Source organism: Coturnix japonica, chromosome 32 (genome assembly GCF_054131305.1).
Source record: "Coturnix japonica strain WE chromosome 32, WE-NBRP24, whole genome shotgun sequence".
NCBI classification, from domain to species: domain Eukaryota; kingdom Metazoa; phylum Chordata; class Aves; order Galliformes; family Phasianidae; genus Coturnix; species Coturnix japonica.
Genome location: NC_140694.1, coordinates 1,515,051 through 1,526,331, shown reverse-complemented (window position 1 = coordinate 1,526,331; position 11,281 = coordinate 1,515,051). Strand labels below are relative to the sequence as shown.

Sequence of the window (11,281 nt, the reverse complement as noted above, 5' to 3'; positions counted from 1 at the left end):
AGGACATTATGACGTCACAAAGGGGCATTATGACGTCACAAAGGGACATTATGACGTCACAAAGGCGGCATTATGATGTCACAAAGGGGCATTATGATGTAACAAAGAAGCATTATGACATCACAAAGGGGCATTATGACGTCACAAAGGGGTGTTAACATCACCCTGTGCCCAACTCCTCTCTACCTCCTATTGGCTCCCTCTCCCACAAATCCCCGCTCTCCCCTCCCCTTAGCCCCGCCCCCCGCCCCCGTTAGGCCCCGCCCTGCCCCTCACACCTCACTCCCTACCGCCATCTTGCCCCGCTCCGCTCACCCACCTGCCCGGTGTCGCCCGGCCCGAACCGGGAACGGCTGAAGGGACGGGGAGGGCAGCAGAGATGGGGACGGGGTCTAGGGCGGCCATTCTGAGAGACAGCCCTTCTGAGGGCTGAGCTGCAGGGCAGTGAAGAAACCCACCCGTGACCAGGGTCACATCAAAGCTGCATGAGGCTGTGTTACTAAACACGGTGCCACACGGCCTGCAAAACCATGCGGGGGGGACAAAACATGGCACGTACCTGGCAGTGAGATCACCTCAAGCTATCTGCAGCAGTTCCTTGTCGCTTTGCTCGGATGAAATGAGAGCAAAAGCTGCACCGAGGCAGTGGGTGGAGGGCGAGGAGAGGAGAGAGAAAGAGCAGGTCAGTGAGCAGGGCTAAGACAGTCATGGAATAACACACACAGCACAACCGTCCCATCCACTTGCTGCAAGTCATGCTGAGTCTCAGGCTACGTGATGCCTGTCCGCCCAGCAACTTTACGATGCTTCCACAACTGAGCAAAGAAGAGCTGCACCAAGCCCTTGGATGATGGATTCCCTGCTCCTGCTGGCTTCAGCCTTCTGCATTCCAATTCCAATCTAAACCATTCCTGCGGTGGTAGTACTTGAATCCTCATTTGGGGCTGGACCTCAACAGGTCAACACATCAGAAATAACACAACGTGCATCTGGAAGACGTGTCTCAAAGCCCAGAAAATCCAACTCTCTGACCTTGGCACAATTCACCAACCAAGAGCCAGGCCTTGACAACTTGGCTGATCTGGGCATGCGGGAGGGGGGCAGACAGTGGACCAGAAGTGTCCATTTCCACTGCAGCTCCCTGTAGAGAACAGCACCAATCAGCAGGCGTGAATCAATTCATTCACAAGCTGCACAATGACTCTGTTCTTTACATGATAAAAAAACACACAGAGATTCCTGACCAAAAAGTTGGGAGTTAATAACGACCAAAGAGGTTCCTGTTCCTACGCCTCATCCTCTCACCCCAACTCCTGGGTGATGCCCACAGGCTTCAAGTCAGCTCTCAAATCCACTGAACTCCCGTCACGGAACTCCATCAAAAAGGATGTCACACATGTGACACTTACATACATGAGAATGTATGTATCAGAAACACTGATGCCAGCAGGAGCAGAGAGGCGATTGTCCCCCTGTACTCAGCACTGGTGATGCCACAACTCGAATTCTGTTTCCAGTTTGTGGCCCCTCACTGCAAAAAAGACACTGAAGCATTGGAACGTGTTCAAAGAAGGGCAACAAAGCTGGTGAGGGGTCTGGAGCACAATGGAGCCATATGAGAAGAGGCTGCGGGAGCTGGGAATGTCCAGCCTGGAGAAGAGGTGGCTCAGGGGAGACCTCATTGCTCTCTAAAACTTCCTGAAGGGAGGTTGCAGTGAGCTGGGGGTCGGCCTCTTCTCTCATGTCATTACTGATAGAACTAGAGGGAATGGTTTCAAGCTGCGGCAGGAGAGGTTCAGGCTGGACATTAGGAAATATTACTTCTCAGAAAGGGTGGCCAGGCACTGGAATGGACTGCCCAGGGAGGTGGTGGAGCCATCCCACCTGGGGGTGTTCAAGGAATGACTGGATGTTGTGTTGAAGGACGTGGTTTATTGGGAGCTATTGGTAATAAGAGAACGGTTGGACTGTTCTTTTAGGTCTTTCCCAACCCTGGTGATTCTATGATTCTGTGATTCATACACTAAGAAGCAAGGAGAGGCTCTTTTGTTAAATCTTTCAATAGAGAGAAGAGTTGATATCTGCTTCTCCCAACAACAGAAACACGGAAACAACTTTCCAAGCCCACCTGCCATACAGTAGGCAGAAAACGCACATTGTAAAGGAGCACGCACATCCCCTCTGGCATAAGTCGAGCCCAAAACCCACCTTCAGATCTCTGTGCATTTCCCTTGTTTTACACCAATGCAGCCTCGCTGCAGCTCCGTGGGTGTCACACAAGGCCTGCATGTCCTCTTTCTCCGCAAACCCCACCCTCAGGCCTTGCTCTGTGAGGATTGACACCTGAGCAAAAACAAGCACTAAGAACGAGAGTAAAGCACACTGGATTCGCCCTGGCCTGGCCCAAGCCACAGTCCTACCAGACAGACCCTGGAATGAAAACTGCTCCACAAACCACAGATGGACACCAGCACACAAGAAGTTGATCGGATACAATCCCATGCAAGCACCAAGCCTCCTAAGGAAGCTCTTTGCCATCAGCTCCTTCATCGCCTTTCCTTCTCACCTCAATCTTAAAGTGGCTTCAACATCTGCCAGCACGTCTTACCACGCACCTGCTCATCACACAGTGCTTCAACAGCAACAAATTTGCTTCCGGGGCCCTCCTTCAACTCACTGTGCTAACACTCATGATTCAAATTACACAGAAATCCTAGCAGAAGTTCTCAGTGAGAACTGCACCTAACATTCCTCCTTCTACAAGCAACAGCCACAACAAGTGGTCATGAAAATGCTTTCATCAAAAAGAAGCAGAGACGGCACGGCAGGACAGATGTACTCTGTGTGCATGTCTGAAGCCTTTTGAGAACCTAGTCGTTCTTCCTGCAGGACACCTGTCTTCTGTTAAAAGCTGAACGGTCCCCAGAGCACCTGTTTCCATCAGCTGCCACCATCCAAAGCAGCCAGCCTTCTTACAGTCACCTGGCCCAAACATCCCTTTTGCTCTACACTTGATTCACAGAATCACAGAATTGTAGGGCTTGGAAGTGATGGGAGCTCGGCATGCACACCATCCTTCCAACAGCACATCCCAGCAGCAAGGGATCACAGCGCTGGCACAGCTGAAACAAAAAGGGTGTGCGAGTTTCCTGTTAGCACTCAGTGTAAACAAATCTACCACTGAGCAACACCGTGAGCCCCCACTCACCTCAGCACAGGTCAACCTGTAACCCCAGCCTTCCCCTATCCATGTGCACATGCACACCCGTGTGCCACCCTGCCTGCTTTGCACACCTCCATGCACACACCGCATCGTGTGCCCTCCTTTGTATTCACAGACGTGTGCAAACCACCCCTGGGAACACGTACGTGCCTACACCTTCCACAAACACCCCTTTGTGTGCACCTGTGTGCAACCCAACTCCTCAGCACACGCACACGTTTGTGCCACCCTGTCCACGCACTCACCACGTGCCCTCCAGCATCACTGCTGCCTCCTCTGGTACCAGACCCGCAGATGCTCCAGAGCTCATTAGCATGGACTTCCTTCCTCCCCTCAGCAGCTGCTCCTGCACTCACCTTCATTCCTACTCAGATACCGGCTGCTTCCAGCACCAGCTGACCTGCAAGACACAGAAAGGAAAGGTGGGAGTCATGCAAATCCCCAAGAAGCCCAAGGCTGCATCACCACCACGTATGGCAGCCTCAGGAAGTCAGCTGCAACTACAGACTTTGTCAGAATGGAAACAGGCACCATCAATTAAGTGTGACCTCTGAACTCATTGCCACCATCAGAAACAGGCACTGAAATCGCTCACTTCACTGCAGCTGGTTACCTCCTGATTTTGGGAAAATGCAGACACGGAATTGAAGGACACCAGCAAAGTGACATCTACTTCATTGTAGGTGGTTAAGCTTGGAAGCAGGACTTGAGCAAGAAAAGCTTCTCAGCTCCTTGTAAGGCACTAAGTGATGGGATGATTTCCCATCCCTGCAGAAATCCTGACCTCTGCCACAGGTGGCTGAGTGACACAAAAGCTGTGTCCTTGGTTCCCAGCCTTACCTTCTCATGTCGTTCATCTTGCTCTGCAGCTCCTGCTCTGAATAGTCTTCTTATATTCCCACATGATGTACCCTGAAATACATCATTTAGTGAGTCTGAACAAAACATAAGACATTAATTGGAACTATGAAGAAATGTCTTTTGCACTTTACTTGGAGAATGTTCCATCCTATAACTTCTGCTCTCAATTGTAACACATGATTTTTTATAAAAAGAAAGATAACAAGTCAGCTCTTCAGTGTGCACATTGATGAAACTTGGTGAAATACAACTTTAAGAAAAGGTAATTTGAAAACTTCAATATTCTTATCAGAATCTCTGCTATTAGTTACCGTTCCAATGTTCTGATCTGATGATGTGTCTCTCAGAGCTGTTTTGTCACTCCCCCCCTCAAATGCACTTCAAGTGCTTTAGGAGCATCACTGGAATTTTGAATAAACTCGATATATCTTAGCAAAGCTGCTACAGCTGCACAACTGAAGTACTTTGGAAAAAAAAGAAATCTTTAATGAACGCTGAACAGTGTTATTTAATTATAATCCAGGTAATTAAATTAATTAAACCAAGGAAATCACCTTCCAGTCACTCAGCTCTCACCAGGGAAATCGCTTCCCTGCCAAGCAGATGCAACCAACACAAGCTGCTACATCACTCTAGGGCCCCACTGAGTCTTCCCAAGGGGTCTCCAAAGGCTTCCCTGTTGACTTCTGGGAACCTGGGAACACTCACATGGAAGCCAGTGCCCCCTAATGTGCCCCAGACGTTTCTCAGGGCCCCACAATTAGCTCTACAGACATCCAGACATGCCCCAGAGCAAGTATGTGTGCTGTAGGGAGCCCAAGAGACATTCCAGAGCACCCTAGTACTCCTCAGTGCACTCATGGATGCTTCACCTGTCTCTAAATATGCCCTACTGGACTTTGTTTTCTCTTCTGGAGCTTTCCTTAGTTCTCAGCTTTGCTTTCTCATGCCATTTATCTCGCTCCACAGCTTTTGCTCGCAATATTCTCTCTTGCATTCCCACCTTCCAACAGAATCACAGAATTGTAGGGGTTGGAAGGGACCTCTAGTGATCATTGAGTCCAACCCCCCTGCCATGGCAGGTTCCCTACACCACGTCGCACAGGTAGGTGTTCAGGCGGGTCTTGAATATCTCCAGAGAAGGAGACTCCACCACCTCCCTGGGCAGCCTGTTCCAGTGCTCCGTCAGCCTCACCGTAAAGAGGTTCTTGCACACATTTGTGCGGAACTTCCTATGGAGAAGTTTCAGCCCATTACCCCTAGTCCTGTCCCCACGCACTACTGAAAAGAGACCAGCCGTGCCACTATGGCCCCCACACCTCAGGTATTTATAAACCTGGATCAAATCCCCTCTCAGCACCGCCAACGACAACCCTCTGCACTCTGCCAGTCAGACAGTTCACGACCCACTTCACTGTCCACTCATCTATCCCATACTTCCTCAGCTTTGTTATAAGGATGTCGTGGGGGACAGTATCAAAAACCTTTCTGAAATCAAGGTAGACTACATCTACCACTCTAGCCCCGTCCACCCAGCTAGTGACATCTTCATAAAAGGCCACCAGGTTGGTCAAGCACGACCTCCCCTTGGTGAACCCATGCTGAGTACTCCTGATAACCTCCTTATCACCCAGTTCTCTGGAGATGGCATCCAGCACAAGCTGTTCCATCACCTTCCCTGGGACAGAGGTGAGGCTGACTGGCCTATAATTACCTGGCTCTTCCTTCTTGCCCTTTTTGAAGACTGCAGTGACATTGGTCATCCTCCAGTCTTCAGGCACCTCCCCAGTTCTCCAAGACCTCTGAAAGATTACAGAGAGCAGCTCAGCAGTGACCTCCACCAGTTCTCTCAGCACCCGTGGATGCACCCCATGCACCCATCCCATGTATTTATGGACATTAATGTTTCCTAGGCAATCACAGACCACCTCTTCCCTGACTAAAGAGAAATCTCCTATTGTCCAGACTCTCTCATTAACCTCCAGGGTCTGGGACTTCTGAGGGAGAGCCTTTTCACTAAAGACAGAAGCAAAGAAGGCATTCAGTGTTTCTGCCTTCTCAGCATCCTCTGTTATCAGAACGCCTTCCTCCCCCCCTTGTTTTTTGTTTATTAGCAAACTATTAATATACTACAAAATAATAGCACTAATTACTAAGTAACATCACCATGCCAGCATCCCGACCACCTGCTTTAGAGATTTCTCCTTCATTTTGTGCAACACTTCAAAAACTGCAAAGGAAAAAAGCAAGTACAGAACCAGGACACCACTTCCCTCAGGATTTTACAGTCTCATTCATGTCTCACAGATGGAGGCCCTGACAACAAGAGCTGTGTCTGTCCATAACAAGGACTCACCTCTGCAGGTGCAGGGGCAGCTCTCAGAGAAGCCTTCTTCATTTCTGCTTTCTTCTCTTTTTGTCTTTTGACTGGGAGGTGGTGTTGATCTGCCTGAGGGAAGGGAGGCCCCTTCAGAGAGATCTAGATAAGCTGGATCAACCTCACTGGGCTGAGGTGAATGGGATGTGGTACACCCAGGCCAAGTGCCAGGTCCTGCACTTTGGCCACAATAACCCCATGCAGCGCTATAGGCCTGGGGCTGAGTGGCTGCAGGACTGTGCAAAGGAAATGGACCTGGGGCTGTTGGTCGATGCTCAGCTGAACATGAGCCAACAGTGTGCCCAGGTGGCCAAGAAGGCCCATGGCATCCTGGCCTGTCTAAGAAATAGTGTGGCCAGCAGGAGCAGAGAGGTAATCATCCCCTTGGACTCAACACTGGGGAGGCTGCGCCTCAAGTCTTATGTTCAGTTTGGGGTTCCTCGCTACAAGAAAGTCATTGAGGCACTGGAACTTGTACATGGAAGTCTGTCCCTCGAGCAGCTCCCATTCATCATCAGCTCCCATTCTGAACCCCACTGTGCAAAACAGCAAAACTTCTACTGCAAATGGCTGCAGTCACCAAAGCTCAGCCCACTATCCAGGTATCAGCCTTCTCCCTTCTGTTTTCCATCTTAGCCCATAGTTTTGCTTCCAGAAATGGAACTCCTCTTTAACAGCCAAAACACAAACTAATACATCACTTTCACTGCTCCTTCCCACACCCCCATAGGAATGGTTACCTGACATCCCCTACAGCACAGCACCTGCTCACAAGTATCATTCAAACTCTATTCTTTCATACTTCTTGAGAGAGGACGGTAAAAACTCACTTATGCATGGCGGTAAGGACAGTCTGTCCCCATCACATCCCTCTGTGTGCTGAAAGCTGCCATTGGATCTCTTGCAGCCTGCTGGCTGCTGCTCACAAACACAGGGAACTGCACCACACTGATTCTAAAGAGAGAAAGGAAGAAACTCTGGTGGGAATGAGCACCCAAGGTTTGCAGAGATGCTCCAGATTGTGACAGAGATGGAATCTCAGAGTGCTGGGACATGATTGATCACTAAGGAAAACACTTGGAAGCACATTCAATCTGCAGAAGCTGTAATTACTGGGCACAGTCAGCTTTCCTATGGCTCATCTGGAGGAGGCGGGTGGTCTCACACATCTGCTCAGGGGCTTCAGCTGAGACACTTGCACAATGCTGGGATCATTCTGATGGAAACTATGTCTTCAGATACCATGGTTAAATCCATCCAAAATGATCAAGCCGAGCCTTAGCTCTGGAGCAGCACTTCTTCCCCACCCTTCACTACTCCAAGCAGCTCCAACAAACTTCTCAGAAGAAATCCAGGCCAGCAAAGACCTGGCAGACCAGAACCAAGTGCCGCTTGTGGGACGGCAGTGCCCACTCCTTGCTTCCACCCTGCTCCAGCAGGTTAAGGAGTCTGAGCCTCACTGGCCTTTGACAGCTCAAGACTTTCAGCACCTCATGCCAACATTTCTCACTAAGATACACCTCAGGCATTGAATTCTCTTCTCACTACCTCCTCCCAGTCCTCTCCTAGGAACAGAAACCATTCAGATTCTACAGCAAACTACAGCATCTGCACTGCAAGAGCACACTGAACCACCTGCAACAATGAAACATGGTTTTGGAGAGTGGGTTTGAAAACACACCTTTAGACAGCTGTCTCCCTGTAGCCAAAAGGAAACCAAGCAGCCAAAGAAGAGTCCAGCCTGAAACATGCCCATGCTACTAGCCCAGGTTTTTCACAGTCAATGCAGAATCCATCCTGTTCTTGAGGTAACAAATGACCAGTGGGTCTCCCTTTGCTCCACCCCTTCTCCTTCAAAGCCAGAAAAAGAAAGAAAAAACAAGCAGAAGAAACCCAGACGTACCTTTCCACACACAGAGCAGAAAGTGGAACAGCAGTTGGTCTCCTTCCTGAGACATGGTGGGGAGCATCCCAGAGGAAGCCCAAGTTCTTTGCTTCTCTTCACAGGGACTTCAAGCACTCTTGGCAAGAGCTGCTTTGGTTCTTTCTTCAACTGCTTCCATCACCAGAATCTCCTTTGGAAAAGGAACACTAAAGAAAGAATCAGCAAATGAGAAAGAATGAGCAATAACCACTTTCCCAGCTTTCTTCTGACATGCAATTAAGACTCACGACTTGGGCAAGGTCTTAAAATCAGCTGGTTACAAGAACTGTCCCAAAACATATCCAGCTTCTGTACAGCTGCCGTTATTTCTGTCAGTGAGTGTAATCACAGAATCATAGAATGGCCCGGGTTGGAAGGGACCTCAAGGATCATGAAGATCAATCGCCTCCCTGTCCCTGCTGGCCATCCCCTCTTCTGATGGAGCCCAGGGGACCATTCGCTCTCTGAGCTGCAAGAGCACGCTGATGGCTCACGTTCTGTTTTTCATCCACCAGGACCCCCAGGTCCTTCTCTGCGGGGCTTCTCTTAAGGACTGCTCCTCCCAGGCTGTAGAAATGCCTGGGATTCCTCCAGCCCAAGTGCAAAACCTTGCACTTTGCTGTGTTCAACCTCATTAGATTCACCTAGGCCAACCTCTCGGTTGAGCTCCCTCTGAATGGCATCCCTTCCTTCCACTGCATCAGCCGCACCACTCAGCAAACAGCAGAGCGTGCACTCCATTGCATCATTGGTGTCACTGATAACCATGTTAAAAAGCACTGGTCCCAAGACAGACTCCTGGATGACACCACTTGTTATCAGCCTTCACCTGGACATCGAACCATGAATCACCACCCTCTGTCTGTGGCCTTTCAACCAATCCCTTATCCACCAGGTGGTCCACCTGTCAAATCCACATCCCTCCAGTTTAGAGATAAGGATTTGGTGGAGGGCCATGTCAAAGATCTCGCTCAAGTCCAGGTCAATGAAATCTGTTACCTTCCTTTTGTCCACAAATGCTGTCACTCCATCATAGAAGAGCACCAGATTGGTTAGGCATGGCCCTCCCCTGCTAAAGCCACGCTGGCTGTCTTGGATCACATGCTCATTCCTTATATGATCAAGCATGTCTTTGAGGCAGATCTGTTCTTCAGCATTTTCATCACAGTTCTACATTTGAATCAAATAATTGGTGTTGCTGCCACCAAGAAAACCTCTTTGTCTTCTACTCCTGCTGCAGCTTTCACCAGAAGCAAAGGGAGAGGCCACCTCCTAGATCCAAATTTTAAGAAACCAACACCCAATAGGTGTCATCTGAAGTAAAATAGGAGAGAAATCAAGATGACTCTTCTGCATCCAGCTTGGATCACTCCCTCACTCAGGCACACCACCATCAGATCAAGGAGATGCTGCCTTCAGCTTAGAGACTGTATGGGAAATCACAGCTTGAACCTCTGATTAATCAGCTGAGGCAAGTGTTGGGTCAGCTGCGGGAGCACAGGTGAGAGTAATCTAGCTGTGCTCCTGGAAGGGGTGGACCTCGACTCCACCTCCTCTGAGACCTCATTTAAAGGCTGACCACCACTGAGGCAGCATCTCTTGGAGATTGCTCCCCAGTTGAGACTGCCTCAGCTTTCTGGTCAAAACATCGACATTGGTGAGTTTTCCTTTGCTAACAACCTTTGACTATTTACCACCATCTTGGTTAACATCTTTTTATTAGCCACCCTTACAGAGACCATTAGGGTTTGGGCTTCCAAACTCTCAGCAAGCATTTGGATCAGCCAGCTTCCTGCTGGGGAGCCCCCTGCATCACTGCTGCCTCCTTTGGTACCGTACCTGCAGATGCTTCAGAGCTCATTAGCATGGACTTCCTTCCTCCCCTCAGCAGCTGGTCCTGCACTCACCTTCATTCCTGCTCAGATACCGGCCGCTTCCAGCACCAGCTGACCTGCAAGACACAGAAAGGAAAGGTGGGAGTCATGCAAATCCCCAAGAAGCCCAAGGCTGCATCACCACCACATATGGCAGCCTCAGGAAGTCAGCTGCAACTACAGCCTTTGTCAGAATGGAAACAGGAATCGTCAATTAAGTATGACCTCTGAACTCATTGCCACCATCAGAAACAGGCACTGAAATCGCTCACTTCACTGCAGCTGGTTACCTCCAAATTCTTTTACTTTTAGGAAAATGCAGACACGGAATTGAAGGACACTAGAAAAGTGACATCTACTTCCCCATAGGTGGTTAAACTTGGAAGCAGGACTTGAGCAAGAAAAGCTTCTCAGCTCAGAATCACAGAATTATCAAGGTTGGAAAAGACCTAGAAGATCATCTGGTCCAACCATTGCCAATACTTCCCGGATAAATCATATTCCATACATCACATCCAAACGTTTCTTGAACACTCCCATGGTCGGTGACTCCACCACCTCTCTGGGCAGTTCATTCCAGTGCCTGACTACCCTTTCTGAGAAGTAATATTTCCTAATGTCCAGCCTGAATCTTCCCTGGCGCAGCTTAAAACCATTCCCTCTAGTTCTATCACTGATTACTCAAGAGAAGAGGCCAACCCCCAGCTCACTACAACCTCCCTTCAGGACGTTATAGAGAGTTATAAGGTCTCCCCTGAGCCTGCTCTTTTCCAAGCTGAACAATCCTAGTTCCCTCAGCAGCTCCTCGTAAGGTTTGTGCTCCAAATCCCTCACTACCTTCGTAGGTGAAGACATTCCAGAACCGCAAGGTTTTCCTGCATGGAGAGGCTCAAAACTGAATAGGTCAGACCTCCTCCTCTCCATCATTGCTGTCACGTGAAAGGCTGTCCTTGGAACTGCAGTGACTCATGCATCCTAACTGCACTCCATTGATGGAAGCACACCGTGCATCATCGCTACTT

General features: G+C 49.4%; 1 long non-coding RNA gene across 2 annotated transcripts; it reads right to left on the bottom strand.

Moving 5' to 3' along the window:
* Positions 1 to 307: 307 nt before the first annotated feature.
* On the bottom strand, positions 308 to 7,697 carry LOC146755441 (uncharacterized). 2 transcript variants are annotated; one of them, XR_014937989.1, is made up of 5 exons: positions 7,292 to 7,697; positions 5,799 to 5,886; positions 4,064 to 4,135; positions 3,469 to 3,623; positions 308 to 632 (listed from the first exon to the last, which is right to left on the bottom strand). It is a non-coding gene; the product is annotated as an uncharacterized LOC146755441 (long non-coding RNA). The 2 variants fall into 2 exon arrangements; XR_014937990.1 differs by lacking the exon at positions 5,799 to 5,886.
* Between the last annotated feature and the right edge of the window lie 3,584 nt (positions 7,698 to 11,281).